Source organism: Choloepus didactylus, chromosome 7, assembly GCF_015220235.1.
Source record: "Choloepus didactylus isolate mChoDid1 chromosome 7, mChoDid1.pri, whole genome shotgun sequence".
Classification (NCBI taxonomy): domain Eukaryota; kingdom Metazoa; phylum Chordata; class Mammalia; order Pilosa; family Megalonychidae; genus Choloepus; species Choloepus didactylus.
Window position 1 is genome coordinate 88,310,059 of NC_051313.1, and position 9,760 is coordinate 88,319,818.

At 34.5% G+C, this 9,760-nt stretch overlaps 1 pseudogene; it reads right to left on the minus strand.

Moving 5' to 3' along the window:
* Positions 1 to 7,046: 7,046 nt before the first annotated feature.
* On the minus strand, positions 7,047 to 8,356 carry LOC119540379 (annotated as a pseudogene).
* Between the last annotated feature and the right edge of the window lie 1,404 nt (positions 8,357 to 9,760).

The following is a 9,760-nucleotide window of genomic DNA, read 5'->3' on the forward strand; positions in this document are numbered from 1 at the left end:
TCTAGCAGTGCCTCATAGAGAGTAAGAGCTCAATAATGTTAAGTGTCATTATCAAATGAGGCTCAACTATGTGAATTACTAAAAGAAAGGTATACCTGTTTAACCTACCTTGTATTTTAAATAGTTCTTAAATAAGTGCTCTGCTTATATGCCTTTATTTATATTTATAATTTCTCATGGTAATAGGCATTGAGTGGCTGTGGGGATTTTGTATTTGTAAATATGTATATTTACACACATATTTTTCCTTCTTGTAGATATCCCCTCCTGCAGAATGCTAAAAAAGCCAGATCCATTAAAGCCTGACGCCAAACCTGGTTACTGTCCATATTATTTCCAATCTCTGATGAGCTAATGCAGTTTTTAGTAATAAGGAGTCATACTATAAATAACATTCTTTGTGCTAGTATTTATAAAACAATTGTTTTATCCATATATTAAATTTCTTCATAACAAGCTCATAATAGATTTGTTTTTAATGAGAGTTGTACACCTACACTGAAGGGAAAAATATTGCCAAACAGGCATAGACAGGTACATGAAATATTCTGTTTTTCATATGGGATCTGTAGTATTTCTATGCCTAAAAAAAGGATTGCTAATTTTTTGGACATTTATAAATTGTGCACAAGAGTTAGAATAGTTGCTTAACTAGGGATTCTCTTCCAATTTCATAAATTTAAAAGGATAAAAAATGTCCTTTATGTTCTTAGTAAATCATTTACCCACTGGTGCATGGGCACATTTCATTGTTGTATCAATATAACTAGCAGTGGAATGAAAACAAAATGGATTATATGAATTGATTTTAATTCAAATAAATAAACATGTAATAATTCTTGAAACTCCTGATTAGAGCCATATAACTAATCAAAAACATCACTTCCATAAATTTAGGAATAATACTCTTTTAGCTGTCAAGGAAATGTATTAGATATTTACCCTTCCGTCAAAAATTAGCAGCACTAAATTGTCAGAAACATCATTTGTATCACTCCATGGTTTCTTTCTTTTTATCTAGAAGTTAATTGTCCTCCCATCTTTTCCTTACTCTTGTCTGTTACAGAGTTATACAGTGGCATTTCCTGAATGTCCAGTGCTGAAATATGCTGCCATTTATTCAGCTGGTTTTCTAGAACAACACCTGGTCTATTCATGGTAATTTAAGTTTTTCCTAAGGCAATTTAGGTTTTCTCTACCATGCTCTTCATTTCTTTCACAGAAGTATCTTTAATGTCTATATTTCTATGAACAAACTGCTCAGGGGATCTAGGCTTTTGCTTTCATGTGCATCAAAATTCTTCTAGCCCCTGTCCACTGCCCAATTCTAGTATGTTCTAAACTGGGCATAGACACTTCCACATAAAAACACTGGTGAAAAGGATTAACTTTTTGACCTTCGTTTAAAAGCAAATAGGAGGAACTAAAAATCAAGGAGATGATTTTAGCCTCCTATTTTAATCAAATGTAGATCATTATTTTCATGTATGATCTATAAAGGTACTTCCCAAACTATATGCCATGGAAAACTGTCAAATGAACTGTTCAAATTTCCATTGTCAAAGGATTTTGGAATATCAGTGAAACAATAGTTTCTTAATGAAACTTTTCATTTTAAGTGCTCCAAAAATTCCTGCAGAAAAGAAACTAACTTTTTAAACCGTTTCTTCATATGTCACTGCTTTGTAGAAATATGTAATAAATACCTACTGTATGCCAGACATTGTGACAGTAATGAGTTAATGCCTGTAAATTATTTGATATGGTTTATATGAGTTTCCTGGGGCTGCCATAGTAAGCTACCAAAAACCAAGTGGCTTTAAGCAACAGTTCATTCTCTCACAGTTCTTAAGACTAGATGTCCAAAATCCAAGTGTTGGTATGGCCATGCACCTTCTGAAAGCTCAAGGGGAGGATCCTTCTTGTCTGTTTCTACTGTCTAGTGGTTGCTGGCAAATCTCAGCTTATAGCTGTTTGCTCCAGTCTGTGCCTCTGTCTTCACATTGTCTCCTTCCCTTTGTGTGTATCTGTGTCTGCAAATCTCCCTCCTTTTCTAAGGACACCAGTCACCAAATTTAGGGCCCACCCTAATCAGTAGGACCCCCTCTTTACTCGATTACAAAGTGTCTTTTCAAATAAGGTTACACTCAGAGGTTCCAGGTGGACATGAATTTTGCAGGACACTTTTTAACCCAGTATATGTTCTAACATAAAATTAAGTGCTTAGAACCACCTCACACTAAATAAATGTTAGCAAGTAGCTCATGTTATTCAGGAATGTCTCTAATAGTTATGGTCCCTGCCCAAATGCAGGTTATAATTTAATAGGTAATTCAGACAGTGAGCTATAAATAAATGAAAGCATATATAATTATGAAATTAACAACATAAAGGTTAAGGACAATTAACTTAATTTGCTGAGGAAAGTCTCTTGTGAGGATTTTATAATTAAGACAGGACCAGAAGCTTGGGCATAGAAAGAGAAGCTTGGGCTACAAATAGAAGTTTTCTGAAAAACAAACACTATATGCAAACTCCTTGGAAAGAAATTGCTTGGTATGCTTGCAGGAAAGCAGAATAAAATAAGATTAGATACAGAGGCAGAAGCCAGATTAAAAAAAAAAAAATGCTAATGGCCAGGGCAAGTATTTTTTGATTCTGGTCACAGATATTATTGGAATTCATTTCAAATTTTAAGTGGTTTGTGTGTGTATGTGAGTGTTTGTGTTCATGTTTGCATGTCTGTGTATGAGGTTTGTAATAAAAGTACACTTAACTTTATAAGAAACTATCACAATGTTTTGTGGTTGCATTATTTTGCTTTTGTATAGGAATTTCATTGTTTTTATAGCTGGGTAATATTTCATTGTATAGATAGACCACATTTATTTATCCATTCATCAGTGTATTGATATTTGAGTTGTTTCCACTTTTGGGCTATTATGAATAATACTACTATGGACATTCATTTACAACTTTTGTGTGGATATAAGTTTTCAGTTCTCTTTGGTATATACCTAAGAGTGGAATCAGTGAGTCATATAGTTATTCTATGCTTAACTTTTTGAGGAAATGCCAAACTGCCATGTGTTAAATATCATCAGCAATGTAGGAAGATGGCAGTTGTCTCCACATCCATGCCAATACTTGCTATCGTTCTGGGACTTTTTTTTTTTTTTAATTATAGTCATCCTAATGGATGTGAAGTACTATCTAGTGATATTGATTTGTATTTCCCTAATAACTAATAATGTTTAGTATCTTTTCATGTGCTTTTGGTCATTTGTACATATTCTTTAGATAAACGTCTTCACATTTTTCCATTTTTTAATTTGTCATTCTATTATTGAGTTGTATGCATTCTTTATATATTCTGGATGCCAGTCCCTTTTCAAGTATTTTATGTGCAAATATTTTCTCTCATTCTATGAATCACTTTCTCATTTACTTGATGGTGTCCTTTGTGGGACAAATTATTTATAGGTCTTAAACGTGTCATGCTAAGAAACCATTGCCCAATACAAGGATAGGAATATTTAGCCCTACATTTTCTACTAAGCATTTTATACTCTTATATCTTAAATTTAGTATTTGATCCACTTTGAATTAATTTGTGTATATGATGTGTCTTAGAAGTCCAACTTCATTCTTTGGCATGTAGATATCCAGTTGTCCCAGCAACATTTGTTTAAAAAAAGTTACTCTTTCCCCATAGAACTGCCTTGGAACCCTTGTCAGAAATCAATTTACCATAAGTATGAAGATTTTTTTCTGAACTTGCAATTCTATTCCACTGATCTATATGTCTACCATTATGCCAGTACTACACTGTCTTGATTATTGTAGCTTTGTAATAAGTTCTGAAATTGAGAAGTATGAGTCCTCCAACTTTATTCTTTTACAAGATAGCTTTGGCAATTTGGGGTCCCTGACATTTCTCTATGAATTTTAGATTCAGCTTGCCAAATTTTGCAAAGCAGCCAGCTGGGATTTTAACTGAAATTGAAATGAATGTACAGATCAATGTATAGAATGGATAGATCAATTTGCAGATCAGTTTTTGATGGATTTCAGTCTGAACAATAGTAAGTCTTCAAATCCACAGATGTGGAGTGCCTTTCCATTTATTTGCATCTTCTTTATTTTCTTGCAATTATATTTAGTTTTCAGTGTGCAAGTCTTGTACTTTTGTTAAATTTCTTCCCAAGAAATTTAATCTTTTTAATGCAATTGAAGATGGAATTGTTCACTAAATTTCATTAGGTATGGTTCTTTGCTAGTGTGTAGAAATACAATTATTTTTTATCTTGTATCCTGCAACCTTCCTGAACTCATTTCAGAGTTCTAATATTTTGTGTGGATTCCTTAGGATTTTCTTACAAAAGAGCATGCTATCTACAAGTGGAGATTGCGTAAATTTCTTTTCAGTCTTGATGACTTTCATTTAATTTTCTTGCTTAGTTTCCCTGATTAATACCACAAGTACAATGTTAAACAGCAGTGCAAAAGTGGATATCTTTGTGTTAGTCTTCATCTTAGGGGTAAAGCATCCAGTCTTTCAGCATTAATTATCATGCTAGCATGAATTTTCCTAGATGACTGTTTCAGTTTGCTAAAGCTGCTGGAATGCAATTTACCAGCAATGAGTTTGCTTTTTCAATGGGGATTTATTAGGTTACAAATTTAGAGTCCTAAGGCCATGCAAATTTCCAAATTAAGGCATGAAGAGGAAGATACCTTCCCTGAGGAAAGGCTATTGACATCCAGTGTTCCTCTGTCACATGGGAAGGCACGAGGTGATATCTGCTGGTCTTTCTCTCCTGGTTTCAAAGGTTTTCTCTCAGCTCCTGTGGGTCCTTGCTTATTTCTCCCAGGGCACTTCTCTCTTAGCTCTCTGGGCTTTAACTGTCTTTTATCCTCTCTTCACCAAGGACTTCAGTAAAGGATTAAGACCCACTTGGAATGGGGTGGGTTGCATATCAATTGAAATAGCCTAAGCAAAAGGTCCCACCCACAATAGATCTGCCCCCACAAGAATGGATTAAAAGAACATGGTCTTTTCTGGGGCACATAACAGATTCAAACTAGTACAATGACCTTTATCAGTTTGAGAAGCTTCCCTTTCTTTTATTCATATTAAGTTGTGTGGTATTTTTTTTTTTTAAACTCATGAAAAGATGTTGGATATTGTTAAATGTTTTGTGTCTATTGACAAGATAATCTATTTTTTATTCCTTATTCTATTAATACAGAGTATTATATATATATTGGTTTTTGTATGCTAAAACAACACTGAATTGATTAGATAAATCCACATGGTCATTGTGTATAGTATTTGTTATACATTTGTTCACAAAGAAAGTCAAGCCCTGAGAATGATGTTTTCAGTGATTTGTGAGAATTGCTAGTTCCAGTTTTCAGGGGATGAGGCTCTTGAAGAACTTCAAACCATTTCTACTGACTCTAGTAGCTCCTCTGTTGCTAGTTTTCACAGCTTTGTAGTTGCAAAAAAATTAATATTCAAGGCTACTGTGGAACTGGGGGAAAGGGGCAGGATTGGGATTATGGCAAATTAGAATGCCAGAAATTTCACTATTTTTATTGAGATTCAGCTGTGTTTCTTGAATAAATACTCCTTGGATTGTTGCAAACCTTTAGTTAATTTGCAAAACTCTGAAAAAGTTGATTTTAATATTTATTTGTCAGCATTCTTGCTGCTTTTATACCAGAGTGCATTCTTGGAAGTCTTTACTCCACCATTCTGCAAGTGTCTCCACTCTATGTTTTATATTCAGGTCTATGATCATTTGAGTTAATTTGTATATGATACAAGTTAATAAGCCCCATTGTAAAAGACAACCCACTTCTAGTGTATTGCATTTTGTCAGCTTTAGCAAACCAAAACAACAATCATGCCCTCTCCGAAGAGAGCATTTTGTTTCTTCTTTTCTAATCTATGTCCTTTTCATTTATTTTCCTTCCCTTATTGCACTGGCTAAAACCATCAGTGCTAATCTATCTAAGAGCGGGGAGAGTGGATAGCCTTGCCTGTATCTGATTTCAGTGGGAAATTCAGTCTTTCATGATCATTTTAGTTGTAGGTTATTTTTATGGATGCCCTTTGTTAAATTAAGAAAATTGCTGTTTTTCCTAGTTTACCAAGAAATTTTACAACAAACAAATGTAGTATTTTTTCAAATGCCTTTTCTGCATCTATTAATACGATCATGTGGTTTTTCTTGATATTCCTTTGGATATGGTGAAACATATTAATCAATTTTTATTGTTCAATCAACTTTGCATTCCTGAGATAAACCTCTCTTGGTTGTAAGGAATTACTATACATAATTATAATTATAAAGTAGGTCCAGTTGTTTCATAGTGTTGTGCAGATTCTTGACATACTTAATGATTTTCTCTCTACTTGTTCTATTGACTAACGATAGAGGAGTGTTGTATTCTCCAAGTATAATTTGGGATTGGCTACTTCTACTTTTAGTCTTACTAGTATTTGCTTCATATATTTTGAAGATCTGCTGATAATGTTAGTTTGGTAAAGTGACCCTGATCATTATGTAATGCTCCACCATATCCCTGGTAATATTCCTTAAATAAAGTTAACTTTGTCTGAAATTGGCATAGCCATTCTACCTTCATTTTCATCAATGTCTGCAGAGTAAAATTTTCCAGTCTTCTGCTTTTTTTTTTTTTGCAAAACATTACACTCTTTTATATTATTAAATGAGAAAACCTTGCTTGTTACATTGTCAAATTGCTAGTCCCAGAAATGTTACAGTGATGAGGAAAACCAGTGTTGGATCAACCAAAGTCCTCATTTCAATCACATTCATTTGCAAAGAAAAAATGTTCAACACAGTTTAAAAAACATTCTTGTTTTTCTTCATATTGAAATTCTCTCCCAGAAAAATTATCTTCTAATAGGGTATTTTATTACTTAAAGTATAGTTCTTCATTTTTACAATTCACCTCCAAACTGTATGCAAGATGTTTCACACTAAAATTTCTAAAGCTGCTAGGAAAATCCTTCACACATCTTCATCAGCTGTTGTGTCACTATTGCTTGTCTCTCTGTCATCATTCTCGATAGTGGGTGTGGAAGTGCTGTTTTTCCAGGGTCCAAACTTGAAATCACAGACCAGATCATTTTTCAAAATACCATTTTTTTCTCAGACCATTCTTCTGTAACTGTTCACTAATAACTTGGAAGTGTCTCATTTCATCCTCAGTTAAAGAAGCACATGTTTTATCATTTACACTGTCTTCCTGCCAGCCCATCTCCTTTAACAACGTGTGCTCTGCCTCAAGTGAACCTGAAAGAACACCAGTCTGTGAGAAGATTGAAGACAGAATGATCTGTTGGGAAGTTACCAAAGCTTTGCCATTCTCTTGTGGCAAAGTTTTTGTCAAGTTTTTGTTTATATGCCTCTCTTGGTGATGCAAGTTAAATGTCATCCTTCTCTGAGCCAGCATGGCTTTTGTCTCCTTGTTCCTCTTCTAAGAACTCTGTCACTTTTCAATGCTTTCAAGAATGCACTCTTCTTATCAGTATACATTCATGTAAGTTTGGTTAGAGGAGGCTGCTGACGAAATTTGTCAACTGGTGGAGAGGAATTTGAGCAGTTACATTCTTCACTGAATTGGTTGATGAGCTAAAATTCTTGGCAGTTGATTTGAAAGCAGTCAAGTTGCCAACAGCATAGGTAGGCTCATGAGGGATAGAAGTCCCAGCTTTATTTTCTTCGGTTTGGCTTTTCCATTGTGGAGGTTTTGCAGGCAGAGCAGCAGGTTGAGGGACAATGCCTTTGTAAACACTTGGAATCTCATTCTTTATTGGCTATGACTGAAGATATCCTACTAAGAATCCAGAAGGCTATATGTCTTTTGTATTAAACTTTTTTAATGACCAGCATTCTTAGAGCTTTAGATTAAAGATTCAGAGAATATTCGAATACAGGAGCTTGGGAAATTATTTTTGGTTGGATATGTGTGTGTCTGGGAGTGTAGGCCTCATACACATTCAGCTAAAGATTTATTCTGATTTGGTTCTTTCTCATATTCAAGACTTAAAGATGGATAATTCTCAGCTTCAAACTGTTTAAGTTCTCTCTTGGCTTATTTCCTCACGGTTTCATTTTCAGGTAAGCTGTATTCATACAGTCTTGGGCTTTTTTTCCAGAATAGAAAATACTGCTAAGAGAATGGGAATTTCTACCACAGTATCTCACTCAATGACTTATGTTTTCCATACCATTTCTTTTATGTGTATGCAATCCATATTTTTTCTTTCCTTCCAAGTTACTTCCATTAGGATGCCCAATACCAAAATCAAAGCCATCTGAAGGGTTGTGGCTTTGGTGATTCACATCATAACAATTTTCTGTCCACAAAAAGTTTTCAGAAAGCTCTCCAAAATTCATGATGACCTTGTTGATGATGATAGAGTAGGAAAATTAAGCCAGGCGGGAGCATAGTCTTGTTTCCCCATTTAGGTCCAGTATCCCCAGCTCAGTGAAACATGGTTTCAATACTTCATAGCAAGTCCAAATTCTCACAGGACTACACAGGAAGGTGTTTGTTATTTTCCTGTAATATTTATGTTGTCCAGTTTGGTTTGTTTTACCCTCTGAAATAATATCCAAGTTCTTTGAAGAGGCTTAACCTAAAATTATTTGACATAGGGTTATTTCAAGTCAGCTACCGAAACTTCTCTTTTAAAGTTTTTGTATGGCTAACTCTGGAATTAGCCAAGTTCCCTGAATTTAAGACAGCAAAGTCTTCTGGAGCCTATCTTCTTTATTATTCCATGTACTTGTCACTGTTGTATTTATCTACTCCAGATGAAATATCCAATTTATGAGCCAAAAAGCAAAAACAAAAAGAAAGTTTCATATCTGAAAAGCATTCCTAAACATCAGCATATACAGGGAGACACTTAGCTATCTCAGTGCTGGGAAACTGCAACATCTTAAATTTCACCTAAATAAAAAATAACAGGAGGGAAAAAAAACAAACTCAGTAGTCTTCAATGCATTCATTTAGAAAAGCTGTCCCACTGTGATGTGAAAAGTGTTGAGATAAAAGTTCCTAAAATTTTTAATAAATGTAAAAAAAAAAAAAACTGCCATGAACCTTCAGCAATATTTAAACAATAATTTGAAAATGCTGAAACTACTCGATACACAGATCAAACATATCTTACAGTTTTGGGTGAAGAACACCAAGAGCCGGGGAGGAGGTGGGGGGGGGGGGGTGGTAGGAAAAATTCCACCAGCCAAATACCTTAACTGTTATATAATCTGTTTGAACCAAAATGCTGAAGAAATGCCTGAGTATCTTTTTTAAGTAGCTTGTTGAATTGTTCATTACTACTGTTTCACTTCAGAGATTATCCTTGCCAATTTTAATAAACTTCTGGGGAAAAATTGTCTAAAACCACAGTATTTCCAATATGGCCACTTCAACTATCTGGGGCCTTTAAAAAAACCTAGAAGATGATCTTCACATCTAACTGATTTCATCACTTTCTGCCCCACCAGAGGTTCCCCTCGCCTGGGGGCACTGCTGTGCTCCATCCCTGGAGGAGGTTTTTGGTACTTTGAATAATCCCCCTTTGTCACTTTTCCCTTCTCCCCAAAACAGCCTCAGTCCCCAATCTTTTGCTTTTAATGTATTGATTTAAAATATATATATATATATATATTTAAAGTGGATTACCTATAGACAGCCTACAGTTAATTAT